The sequence below is a fragment of the Plectrocnemia conspersa genome, unplaced genomic scaffold (genome assembly GCF_051122295.1).
Source record: "Plectrocnemia conspersa isolate PC_06_02 unplaced genomic scaffold, ASM5112229v1 ptg000005l, whole genome shotgun sequence".
Lineage (NCBI taxonomy): Eukaryota > Metazoa > Arthropoda > Insecta > Trichoptera > Polycentropodidae > Plectrocnemia > Plectrocnemia conspersa.
In genome coordinates this window covers 8,970,087-8,983,687 of record NW_028277169.1, presented here as the reverse complement: position 1 = coordinate 8,983,687, position 13,601 = coordinate 8,970,087, and positions in this window count along the sequence as shown.

The following is a 13,601-nucleotide window of genomic DNA, read 5'->3' as shown; positions in this document are numbered from 1 at the left end:
TAAAAACAAATACTTATTTTTTATCAAGTAATTTTCATCTACAGGTATTTTGTTTTATATGCATATTAAAGTGAAGTATGTAGCTTTAGAAAAATCTTTATATTGTTTAGGCAATCTTTATTGGGTTTTGACTTTTGATGTCAAAAGGGCGTGACTTTGCACCTACATATATGCAGGTTTTTAAATAAATACAAAAAATATTTAATAATATTCAAAATACACTAATATAATATTGTAATTTCATATAAAATTCAAATAATGTGTTTTTCGAGATTTTTTCTTAAATTTCTTGCGTGTGGTGTAATATACCGTTAGCGTTCCAATATGTAGCATGACGGTCATTCTGCTTCTTCATCATTTTTTTTTTATTTCGGATAAGTCATCGTTTCTTCTCATATTTCGATCGATTGCGCAGCGTCTTTTCTAACTGTTTGTGTGGCGTTGGTTGGTTCTATTTGTATTTTTGTTCAAAGTTGTGGATGTTGTTTTTATTGGATTTGATTATATACTAAACATCTTTTATTTTTTGCTGGGTAGTTTCCATTGTAATTTGCACATTTTACGTCATTAGTTTAGCCTTTCCTTTGACATTCGCTAGTTAAATGCATCCCTGCATACTTGGTACACCTTAGGAACAATCAACGTATGTTGAAATTTGAAACACTTGTGATTTTTAAAACATCATCAGAATAAAACACAGGATCTGACATGTACGTCTTAATGGTTCATTGTTTGTTTATATATTTTCTTGATTTATTGCGACGAAGACAATGGTTAAGGAAAGATTCATAAAAACGACACATTGCAGTTGTTCTAGCTCTTGTTTATTTTACATATAGGGGTTCAAAGGCCCTGTAAAATTGACGATGGATTTTTGGTCAATTAATTAAGATGGAAAAATCTACCCAAAAATTCGCACAATTAAAAAAAATAAAAAAATAATGGTATTTCAGTATTGATAGCTCTACTGTTAGTCTTTTTTTACAATATGTATGTCTTAATAGTGAAAAATACGCAAAACAATCCAGTGTTTTAGTCGAAACTCTCTCACATTTTAGTTTAAAATTGATTATCCAATAATTATTTTTTTAATAGTCACAATATTTTTTTAATTTATTAATTATTTTTTTTACTAATTCTTAACCAACTGGTACAATATTAAAATATATGCCATAAGGTTGCCAATTATTTGAAAAATAAACTTAAAACCCATATTAAAAAAAATGCCTTCAATTACACAGCTTTCTTGATTGACAATGTTTAGATATTTTTTCAAATTATTGTACTTCACTTCTTCTAGAAAATATTATATAAAAAAAATCAGTCAATTACATATACATACAATTTTGTAAGTTGATAATTTTTTACCTAGATTTGAAGTTAATAACATTTTACCAAACAACATCTTTGTTCTGCACTGCTCTTCGTCAAAAATTTCACATATTATCGTTGAAATATATGTCTTTACCATATAAAAAAAGCACCAGTTTATAATCCATATTTTATCCTGAAACAATAATTTAATTTTTAATATATGTTTTAAAAACATTATTAAATATTTTTATACTGACTGTAATCAAAGAGTCTTTGAGACAAATAGCTACGTATAAACTTGTCCAATACGCGAAAAATATATTCATTCCAAAGAAAAATACCTATAAAATCATAACATTATAATTAAATATTTTAATTAAATATAATAAGAACTTACCACTGTTTTAAAGCTGTTATTCATTATATTTATCAAGTCCCGCAAATCGTTATAGACACTGATAATGTTATCAAAAAATGATTCAAAATTGCTGATTGTGTAATACAAATTATGATTCCTCCAAAAGCGCATAATTATATCGTCGCAAGCTTCGTTAATAATACATACATTATTTCTGAAGTAAGACTTAATTTTATCGTTCATTAATTCAAATCTTCTGCTTAGCATATTGATCACAATTAACAAATGTAAAACTTCAACATCCGATATCATGATCATGATGTGTAAAATTACTCTCCTAAAGCTATTATTCGCGAATAGTATAGTATTTACGTGCATGTATAAAATGCATAAAGTCAAAAATACTATGTTGAGAAATAAATATTTTATTGCAAACCGCTTATTAAAAACTTCAGATGGATAACTGAGCTTTTTGTCGATTTTAATGAAATATTTATATATTTTATAAGCCGACTTTGGTTTTATAAGCACGCTTGAAACAATAGTGGTTAAATAGCAATTGATGTAAGATATAATAGATATAACTATAACCCATAATAGAGTCGTGTCCAAGTTTTTTTTACATTTAAGGTATTTATACACGTAGTTTGAGACGATGTAAGACATAATGAGACTGATTGATACAGAATATATTTTATACATCGACTTGATTGGTTTTACTCCGTCATCTGTTAATTTGAGTTTCATTAATCCGATTAAACCACAAGTTTTTTCATAGAAATTGAAGAGTAGCTTAGCATTTTTGTAGCCTTTTATAATTGGCATTTTAGGTAATATAACGCTCTTCACGTGTAATGTACGTAATGTATTTGTCGCAACTAAAGTGGGTTAGTTTGTCGTTGTAAGTAATGTTATATGATGGTGTATGGTATTATTTTAATATAAATAAAAACAGTTTATTATGCCTATAATAATTTCACAATAAAAAGGTAATAAATAAAGCATTATAAAACAGCAATCTGTTGATAGTGCACATATAAGTAATCAAAACGCAATTTGTGACGCAAATGATTGATCAATACAGCATAAAAAAAATCAATAATGAAACTAACATCTGTTGTAAAAATAACGCATAATCCTTAAATCAGTGTACGCCACACCATTTTTACACGCATATATTCGCGCTATTGGCATACTTTTGCTAGTTCAGTAGAGGTCGATAACAATATTATTTAAAAAATGCAACTAAAAACATTTCAAAATTTTTTATATTTTTAAATACAATTAATTACATTTTAAAAATATAAATTTAAAATAAAATCACGGTTAAGTTGAAAGTGAAAATTTTGAATTTTTTAAGTCATATATTTATGAAAATTAAACAAAAAAATATTAAACAAATAATTTAAGCGTTCTAGTCAGGTGTAGTAGCTTCGATATTTTCGGTTGCGTTAGTTGTTGATTTGTGGAGGACGTTTGTACAGCAAACTGTACACAGTAACTCTTATGAATATCTCCTTCTGGAAGGCGTCAGTGCTTGTCCTTCTGCGCGTGTCCTAGAGGTGATTGCTCGTACAAGAAGCGAGGCGTAAATTCAATGTCGAAAGAGTACGTTCAGCGAAGATGTCGCTACATAATATCTTTCTTTTGTACAGAATCGATCAATTTATTCTTCACACACTAGATGTATTATTTTGGCATTAATAACTAGTTCGTTAAGAGCAAATAATCAACTTACTTTTGATTAATTGACTTTCAATGTCAAATGAAAGAGTTTTAACGCGTCGTGAAACTGTAGTAGCCGAAACGGCAAGACAGAAAAATTGCTGTGTTAAAGTTGGTTCGCCAAAATCTACATTGATAGCGTATAAAATTGCGGGTTTTACTAAATCTAATCCAATTCGGTCTGATACTTGGCGTTTAGCAATTCTGTTCAAAAGAATATAATATAGTTTATTCATATGAGATTCACTAATACTTAAACTATCCTTAATTGAAATAGATTCCTGTTGCTCAAAGAGGATGAAATGCTAACAGGTGCTTTTTAAATAATGAAGAGGGTGGTACTGTTACAAAGATAATACCGAAATGATAATGCAACTCCAATAAAATATTTAGCACTACGGGGTGTGTGAATCCCATTCATCTAGTCGTCAAAAGCTGGGTGCCCGCCCATAAGGGTCGGACTCGCATGGCGCTAGTATTGGTAACGGCAATGGTTACCATGTAGCTATACTTTTGAGTCAAGGCGCATCTGCTGGAGTAGGCGTATCAATACCTCTTCTTATTAAAGATGGTGTAGGTATTTTAAGTTGAAGTAGGTGAGCCGTTGTACGTTATGCAGGACTGCTTGAGTCGGTTGACGAGGGATTAATCATTAGCTGATCGACCAGTTATATACTTCATTTATTAAGGATTCATTCATACTTTTAGCCTTGCGGTCTTTCGTAACAAAATAATATTTTTACTGGCTGATAAAGTAAGATTTTGAGCAGTGAATCTTGATTTGAATGTTTTGTTTTTTGTTACCGCTTCGTGCTTATGAAGTTTCGTATGTAAATATGTTCCTTTATTTAAGAACAAATTGTTTATCTATAATTTAGCGTTTTTTTTGTAAGTAATGCTCAATGGACGGTTATTGAAAAAACTGATAATAAATAATATTTACTTTATTTATAGATTTATTAAATGTACAAAAAAATTTCACAAAAAATATTTTTATTATATTGTAAATATTTAGGTTAAAATAGTAAAAATACACTTTATGTTTGTGTTGAAAATTCTATAATTTTTGTAGTAAACATTTATTAATACATATATTTATATATTTATAAATAAGTATACATCACACATGCATTTAATAAACATATATTTAAAAAAAAACATAATATAGTATGTATTATACATTTTACATCGTACGTAGTTGATTAAAAATAATAGAATATGTCATAATAACTCCAAATAATTTAGATTAAAAAATCCATTTGCTGTTATCTCGTGTTTATATTGTTGTAAAATTCTCATAATATTTAATAGCACTTGGCTATCTTGTTTATATGGAAAAAATGTTTTTTATGTGTATATTTTGGTGTATACTGTATATGAATGTAAATATATATTATAATTTACAAACCTATATCTGACAAAATTGAAAGCTTATTAATTAGCAATTTTAAGCGCTTAATTTCGTTTAGTAAAATTTCACTCATTGTTGAAAATATAATAACCTTTAAGCTCTGATGAAAATTAAACCTGAACATAATGTCTACTATTATTTAATCTAAGGTTAAACAAGTAGGATATTATATCGTATAACTATTTGTTTAAACTTACTTGCATATCTGACTGCATTAAAAAAATCAATGTAAATGTTAATATAAAAGAGAAGAAGAAATTGATTATTGTAATCAAATGCTACAATATTAATTTATTGCAATATCATGTTATAAAAAATATTGGTTTTATTGAACTATTATTAAATTACCAAGAATCCGTAAATTTCATTTTGTAAACTCACACATTTAAATAAATACATGTAGGCATCTATTAATTGAGCTATGGGAATTTTTGATGTTTTCGGACTACTAAACAAAATTTTGTTTATCTTAGGTTTTTTTCTCCAAATTTTCTCCAGAAGGTTACTTGGAGTTTTAATTTTTTTATGTGAAATTGTCTTTCTAAAATTTTGCAATATATTATTTATAGCTTCAAATTTTCTAGCTATAATGTATATTTCAATTATGATATGTAACATTTCCATGTCAACAGCTATGTTTATTAAACGAGCACTCACATCAGACGCCAAAATAGACCAAATCATGTGATTCATAAACTCTTGAAATATTTTAAAAGGGAAAAATGATATTTGTAGCCATTTTAATTTATTGCGAAATTTATTAAATTCGCTTTTATCGCATGGACCAAGAATTTCATCAATTTTAATGAAATATTCATACATCTTTTTCACCTTATTTGTTTTTAGAAATATACTATTAAAACAAAGAGATAAATAAAGAATAGAAAACGTGATTAGATTTATAATTAATACAATATACTGGATTTCGATATTAGCAGGCTCATACATTTTATCATAATAATCCTTAGCTACGAAAATCATCAGTGATTCGTTTATTAAACACAGAATCAACGAATATGTCATGTAAAATGGGCCAATGGTTTCTATTTTGTCATTGCGAATTTTTAATTTTTGTATTCCCAAAAGTCCGCTTATTGTTTTATTTGACTCTATTATCGCAAATGTTTGCATATTTGTATACGACATAGCTGTTGAATAACAAATTTGCAACTGAAGATATTCCGAACATTTGTATATATTTGATTGAAGGGTGCGATAAATATAATGTTTCATTAGTATTGTAAAATACAGTTCCATTTAAATTGACTACTTTTTTTAAATATTTATATATTTAAAACACTATTTTCTTATTACTTGCAAATTATAATTAATTCCACAAATAAAAATAAGCAATCTTTACTTTCAGCTTGAAAAAATGCTCCTTAGTCTTTGATCTGTCTCATAATTGAATCATCAGATAAAAATGTCTCATTTAAATCGATCGTTTGAGGAAGCTCTGATGAATAATTAAGAACTAATCGCGTTTTCTATGGAAATACACATCCATGGTATTCAATTTAAAACAATATATATTGTCTCTAGCGTGTCTTGACTGTTACAATTGTGATTATTATTGGCTTTTGAATGTTTGTGGTTATTATGCAAAACCAGGTGTCCTGCACAATTTTTATATTCGTATAATAAATATCTTTTTAACTATTTAAGCATCATGAGTAAGTATTGTAACACATTATTAAGATATACAAAATATATTTTTTTTATTGAAATGCCTTAAACGTATTACTTATTTTTTTTATTTAATTTTATTATTTAAACATCATATTTAAATAATATATAAAATCAACTGTATTCAAAAACCTTTGGTAATTTAATTTTTCATGTAAATTTAATTACAAATAAAAAATTGAATATATATTTTAGTTAAAAAAAAAATAGGATAATGAAACGAAAATCAGTTTTATTATTTTTTTATTAAATATTGTAATCAAAATATTTGAGTTACATATACACAAAATGTTTAAACTGGAAAAAACTCTAACATTTATCTTAGGTTCTGGTTTTTTAGAAGCAATAATTAATAATTCATATGTATTTATCTATTTAATAAAAGCTTATGTATGTAGTTGATTAAAAATAATAGAGTATGTTAATATAACACTAAAAAAATTGTATATATACGAAAAATTCAGATTAAAAAATCCATTCGCATTTATCTCATGTTTATGTTGTTGTAAAATTTTCAGAAAATTCAATAATACATGGCTGTCTTGTTTATCTAAAAAAAATGTTTATATATATTTATTAAAATAAAATGTTTATAAATATATATTAATATTAGCAAACCTATATCTGGCAACGTTGAAAGCTTATTGATTAACAGATTTGAGCGTTTAATTTCTTTTTGTAATATTTCACTTATGGTTGAAAATATAATAATCTTCAGGCTCTGATGCGTAAACCAAATTATACCCGAACATAATGTCTATCAATATTGAATAATAAGGTTAAATAAATGATGTAGTGGAACATATTATATATTTTAAAACTTACTTGAAAATTTGATCCATTAATATATATTGTGAATGTCAATAAAAATGAACAGAAAAAATTGATGTTTGTAACTAAATTCTAAAATATGAATAAACTGCAATATAATATTTAACTCAAATAATTTTCATAATATAATTACCAAAAATCCGTATATTTCATTTAGCAAATCGATACTCTTAAATAAATATTCATAGGCATCTATCAATTGAGAAATTGGTATCTTTAAAGTTTTAGGATTAATAAACAAAATTATGTTTATCTTTGGTTTTTTTCTTCTCCAAATTTTTTCCAAGGTGTTGCTTGCGATTTTAAACTTTTTATATGAGATTGTCTTTCCATACTTTTGTAATTTATTATTTATAGCTTCAAATTTTTTTGCTATAATGAATATCTCAATTATTATATTTATTATTTCCATGTCAATTGCTATTCCCATTATGCGAATACCAATATCAGTAGTCATAATCGACCAAACAAGTTGAAACACCATTTCTTGTAATATTTTAAAAATCAAAATTGATATTCTAAACCCATATAAATAATTTCGAAATCTGTCCAAATCACTTTTGTTACATGGACCCAGAATTTCGTCTATTTCAATAAAATATTCATACATCTTCTTAATTTTTTTTGTGTTAATAGATATAGTATTTAAACACAGTATTAAGTAGGTAATACAAAATAAGATTAAAGATATAATTATTACAATTAACTCAATGTTGTTTTTAGCAGGATCATTAAAATAAACATTAAATAGAAAACTCGCCATGGTTAAGTTTAAAATACACAGAATTAACGAATATGTCTTATAAAGAGGTCCAACGATTTCTATTTTTGCATTTTTAATTTTTATTTTTTGAGTACCCAAAAGTCCGCTTATTATTTGATTTGATTCTATTGTCATATACGATAACATATTTTTAGACGACATAACTATTAAAAAATAAATTTGCAACTAAATATATTATATTGAAATATAACATCTAGGGTACGATCAATCTAATGTAGATAATTTATGATCCATATTAATATTTTAAGCAGACATACTGAATTTGATGTATTATAAAATGCATATTTTTCTACAATATTTTAGTGTCTCTAAACTTATTATTGACGGCGTCTTACCACTATTTAAAATGGCAAATAAAATATTGAATAATAATTTCTAGAAATACTTCATTACTTTACCAGTAACAATATACACAATTACAATTATGCGACACAATAAAATGACCACTGGGAATGTAATAAATTATTTAAAAGACTAGCCGAGGAATCAATTAACGCTAAGTGCATATTTTATGTCTACGCTTGTTCATTTCAATTCAAAATGAACACGTTATTATTAAAAATATTTTACCTGATAAATAAGATGGCTTTAGATGTTCTTATTTTACCACTTTGCTAAAGATAAATTAATTATTAAATATTTGTTGCCAACCGGGCTAACACAATCAACAGCTATTAATTAAATAGTGGAAAATTGAAATCAACCAAAATAAAACAATCAATTATATTCACATAATATAGGCTGACTTAGCCACCGCCGTTCTAAAATGATTTTTAAGTGTTAAAAGGCTTGCCGCTATTGCGGCCCTTAGACCGATTTTTAATTAAAAGGGTGTGCCTGCAATATTTACGAGATTTTCGAATTACTATGTGCGTTTTATTTGCCAACAGTACAAAATTTTATATATATTATAATAGAACAGTAGACTTTAAATCAGAATACAGATGAAAAATAGTATGACAAATGGCTAGTCACTGATGATCCCTTTATAATATATTTTTGTAAAATTCTCATTATATGCTTTAAGAGAAAAAAATTAATACTTGAATAAATATCACCTTTATATTATATAAACAAACTAATATACCCCTTGGTCTTTAACTTAAATATACATTTTATTAAAATAATATCTCAATAAATTAGCTGATTTCTAGACTGTAGAAATATGGCAAAGTATCTAAGTCTTACATAAGATGCAAAACTTTCGCAAAAAATATTAAGCAAAACAATTTTTCATATTTTAGTAATAAAACAAATATAAAAATACATATATATATATTATTTTAGGAATGACCTTTGCCATATTTAAATAAATATTACAAGTTTTATTCACTAATTTATTTAAAACATTACAAAAAATTATATTTTGCGTAGCTGATCAAAAATTATAAAATATGATAATATAACACCCAAAAAATTGTACATGTACGAAAAATTCAGATTAAAAATTCCATTCGCAGTTATCTCATGTTTATATTGTCGTAAGACTTTCATAATATTCAATAATGCATAACTATCTTGTTTATCTAAAAACACATATTTTATGTATGTATGTTTTTAAAAAATATATAGTGTATATGTATATATAAAAAATACGAACCTATATCTGTCGCCATTGAAAGTTTATTGATAAACAATTTTGAGAGTTTAATTTCTCGTTGTAAAATTTCACTTATTGTTGAAAATATAATAATCTTGAGGCTCTGATGCATAAACCAAATTACACTCAAACATAATGTCTAATAATATAAAATAAAAGGTTAGGTGTATAAGATATTGAAATGAAATATATTTTTTAAAACTCACTTGAATGTCTGACTGATTCTTAAAAAATATTGTAAATGTTAACATAAAAGAGCAGAAGAAATTTATGTTTGTGAGCAAATGCTAAAATATAAATTAATTGCAATATATTCTGTCATTAAAATATGTATTTAATAATAAAAATATTACCAGAAATCCATATATTTCATTAAGCAAATCAATACATTTAAATAAATTTTCATATGCAGCTATTAATTGAGCTATGGGTAGTTTTATTATTTCAGGGCTAATTTGCATAATTTTGGTAATCTTAGGTTTCTTTCTCCATATTTGTTCTAAAATACTGCATGCGATTTCAAACTTATTATATGAGTTTGCTTTTCCGAAATTTTGTAATATAATATTTATAGCTTCAAACTTTTTAGCTATAATGTAGATCTCAATTATTATATTTAACATTTCCATGTCGATTACTATGCCTATTAGGCGAACACCAATATCAGTTGTCAAAACCGATAAAACCATGTAAAACAAAATCTCTTGCAATATTTTGAAGACAAAAAATGATGTCTTGATCCAATACAGGTTATTGCGGAATTTGACAAAATTATTTTTGTCGCATAGACCGAGAATTTCATCTATTTTAATTAAATATTCATACATATTTTTAATCTTACTTGTTTTAATGAAAATATTATTTATACAAAGTGTGAAATAAAGACTGAAATATGTGACTGCATTTAAAATTATAGCAGTAAACAGAATTTCGTTTTCAGCAGATTTATATAAATTATTAAAATAAACATCAAATATAAAACTCGCTAGTGTAAGGTTCACTAAACAAACAACTAACGAATATGTCATATAAAAAGGGCCAATGGTTTCTATTTTTCCATTGCAAATTTTTATTTTTTGAGTACCCAAAAGTCCACTTAAAATTTGAGTTGTTTCTATATTTGCAAACGTCAGAAAATATTTGGACGACATTGTTATTAAAATGCAAATTTGCAACTAAATTAATTTATAACATTAGCGTCTGATTAAAATATATTCTCAAGGGAACAATAAATATATTGTAGTGCAATAGTAATTATTCCATAAATTACTTATGGAATAAATACTATTGCACTACTAATGGAAAATATCAATATGATTTAATCGTAGAAACCAGACATTGATGTCATTAATTATTTGCAAAATCTAGAATTTTTCACAAGTCAAAAAAAAATATGAGTTATTTAGCTATTCTTTAAAAGCAAAAATAAATAAATCTTTATTAAAAATTTCGGTTCAATTTTTTATGCGTTTCATATTCTTGGGTGTTAAATAATGTTTTGTTAATCCTTTGGACGCGTTAATCAAAAATAAATATAAAATTGTTTTTTTTAAATGCAAATTTTATCTCGGTACTGTGTTTAAATGTTCTAATTTTTTAATTTTTTTTTAATTAAAATGATATTTTATGTTAATTCACAAAAAAGTTTTAAAAAACATTTTTTTCACCGATTTTTGCGTAAAGAGATAAAAAAATTTAAATTGGGCGACTCCGCGTCCAAAGGGTTAAAGCTTGAAAAGCAAAAATATTTTAAATACTTTAAATAAAAAATAAAATAGGATGACAAAAAGAGCATTACTTAATGTTCAGATTTATTATAATTAATTGAGGTAATAAAAAACATATTTATGAATATTTATTGTATTTTAAATTAAATTAAAAATAATCAATACATTAAAAACAATTATATAATATGTTAGAAGTTTATTAGTAAATATTTTCATATTGTGTTTTTAAGAAGCATTAAATATTTTTTTTTATTTAAAACGATTATTTTAATTGTTTTTAATATTATTTAACACAAGTAAAGATTGAGTTAAATTATTAATTATTATTATTAAAAATATTATATTATATAATATCACACAAAATAAACTTAAACATATTTTTACATGTTAAATACTATTCAATAATACATAATATCTTAGAAATAATTACATAATAAAATTATATAGCTAATAAATAAATTTTACAATATAAAAAATAATATTAAAATATTGCGTTTATATATTTATTAAAATAAAAATTAGAGTACTTTATATTTAACGTAGTTGAATAAAAATAATAGAATATGATAAAACGATCCCCAAAAAATTGTACATATATGAAAAATTCAGATTGAAAAATCCATTTGCGGTTATCTCGTGTTTATATTGCTGTAAAATTTTCATAAAATTTAGCAATTTATGATCGTATGGTTTATCTGAAATGAGGCAATTTTATATTAATTTTTATAAAAAAACATATAAAAACATTATATTTTTACCTATATGTTGCAGTATTAAAAGCTTATTGATTAACAATTTAGAGCGTTTTATTTCTCGTTGTAATATTTCGCTTATTGTTGCAAACATAATATTTCTTATGGCTTGATAAATAAACCAAGTAAAACTCGCAAGCAATTTCTAAGTAATATAAATTTAAGGTTAAAATAGTAACGTATTTCAAGCTACAACTATTTTTAACTTACCGATATATCTGACTGATCTATAAAAACTATTGTAAATGTTAATACAAACGAACAGAAAAGCGTCATATTTAAAGATAGATGCTAAAAAAAAAATTGAGAAATAACATTTTGTAAATAGTAAAGTTGCTATGAATTTATTTACCAAAAATCCATATATTTTATTATACAAATCGACGCATTTAAATAAATAATCATAAGCTTGTATAAATTGAGAAGTAGGCAATTTTGTTGTTTTAGGGTAATTAAACGAAACATTATTTATGTAAGGTTTTTCTTTCCAAATTTTCTCTAAAAGGTTATTTTCAATTTTTAACTTTTTATGTGAGATTGCGTTGCCAAAATATTGCAATAGATTATTTACAGATTCAAATTTTCTAGCTATTATATAAATTTCATGTATCATATATAATATTTCCATGTCGACAATTATCCACATTATGTGAAAACATGCATCAGCTGTTTGAGTTGCCCAAAGCATATAATACAGATATTCTTGGATTATTTTAAAAAATAAAAATGATATCTGAATCCAATAAAAACTTAAGTGAAATTTATTAAAATCATTTTTTTTGCATGAACCAAGAATATTATCTATTTTAATAAAAGATTCATACATAATTTTAACATTTGTTGTGGTAATAAAAATACTATTAAAACATATTATAAAATAGGAAATTAAAAATGTTAATATGTTTAGAATTACTGTATTAAAAAGAATTTTATTCATAGTTGGTTCAAATAACTTATTAATATAAACTTTTAATATTGAACCAGCTACACCTAAATTTAACAAACATATAACTAGCGAATATGTCATATAAAAAGGGCCTATGATTTCTATTTTTCCATTATTAATTTTAATTTTTTTGATTCCTAGAATTCCTTTTATAAATTGATGTGATTCTATTGTCGCAAAAGTTAGCATGGTTTTATACAACATGACCATAGAAAAATACAATTAAAACTGAAATAATTTCCATTTGCATGCATTTCTATAAAATATAATCTCAAGGGTGTGATAAATATAATGGTTTATTAGTAGCAAAAACAATTATTCAATATTAATAACTTTAATGGAAATATTTTTTTAAATGACATTCTTAGCAGTTTTATTGTTAAATTAATTAAGCAATATTTATTTATAATGTTTTTAAAAAAACACTGATAGTGTTAAAAATAAAATATAGTAATATCTGAATCGAC